We start from the raw sequence: 1,337 nt of genomic DNA on the forward strand, positions 1-1,337 counted from the left end.
ATATTTCTTCTATCCTTTTTTATGCTTTGTGCATCATTTAATATTTTGCCCTTCAATATTTCAAATCATGGCTTGATTTTGTCTTCAGTTCTTTCAGCTTGAGAAATACCAACTATATTCTTCCTTTTTTGTTTTCTAACTCCATCTCTTTGCACATTTCTTTATAATACTTTGCTTTATCTTTTTGAACTGACTTTTGAAAAATTCTATTAAGCTCTTACAATTATTTCCTATTTTTTTTCTTAGTCTAAAAAATATGTTTATTATGGAAAATTTATATCATATACAAAAGCTGTTATATAGAGTCTGAACCGATCCATGGTGAACCGTCCAGTGGGTTTTCAGACGCAGCTAATCACATGGAAGGAGACTGCCCATCCTTCTCCCATGGAGCGGCTGGTGGCCTCAAACTGTGTGCCTTCGGGATTGCAGTGCAGCTTCTTGCCATTAGGCCACCAGAGCTCCCTTAGCTTTTGGAGTAGCTCTAATTGTCCATATGCGATCAACCGCTTGGCCAGGTTTTGTTTTTTCCTCCTGTTCGACCTGACTAGAACGTACTATTCCATCAGCTCCTGAAAGCTCAAACTGGCAATCTGGGATGGGATTTAAAATACCTCCTAGGTAAGTAAAGTCTGGATCTGGAATAAACGACTATTTTGCACGAAATCCCAGTCCTTCTAGTTCTTCATCAGAACTAAACTTAATCCACATGAATCTCCTGTTGATCTAATTAATGGAGGACTTTTCACACCACAGTAACAGTCTATAAGTGGAGAAAAACCGAAAGGCCCATCCCGAACTTCCAAGTGATCAAACCGACATTCAAATGAAGGTTCGATGTAATAATGTTCATCAAAAGTCAATTCTATTCGTTGCCTTGGTGCAGCTTCCAAAATATAGATACATTCCTTGTTTGGTGGATATGAGTCTGGGTAATTTGGGGAAGCAAAATGACCTCCATTGCTGGTTCGAATCCAAATGCCACACTGTGTTGCAGGAATGTGTTTGATACCAATATTTTGTCCGTCTTGGGTCTTCTGGGCCACAGCAATTCCTTCCACTACAAGTAGTGTTACTAATAACACTTTGAAGACCGAACAGAGCTGCTCCAGGGCCATGTTCCTGAACGGCTCTGTGCTTCGCGAGCGGATGAGGCGGTGGAGGAGGCGGCGGCGGCGGCAACGCGGCGCTCACAGCCCGGCGTGGCGGGGGCCGCATTCCGTCCCCATCGCCCGCCACCAAGGCTCCCTCCTCTCCCGGCAAGGCTCAGGTCCTGCGGCCCGCCATGGCCGAGCCCTCCGGAGGGCTCCCGCGCTGCCCCAGCCCACCGACGGGCG

At 45.4% G+C, this 1,337-nt stretch overlaps 1 pseudogene; it reads right to left on the reverse strand.

Annotated features, from left to right (window-relative positions):
• Nucleotides 1-447: 447 nt before the first annotated feature.
• LOC102849716 lies at nt 448-1,118 on the reverse strand (annotated as a pseudogene).
• Nucleotides 1,119-1,337: the final 219 nt, after the last annotated feature.

Source organism: Elephantulus edwardii, unplaced genomic scaffold (genome assembly GCF_000299155.1).
Source record: "Elephantulus edwardii isolate Elephantulus edwardi_28Jun2011 unplaced genomic scaffold, EleEdw1.0 scaffold00037, whole genome shotgun sequence".
In the NCBI taxonomy this organism is placed as follows: Eukaryota; Metazoa; Chordata; class Mammalia; order Macroscelidea; family Macroscelididae; genus Elephantulus; species Elephantulus edwardii.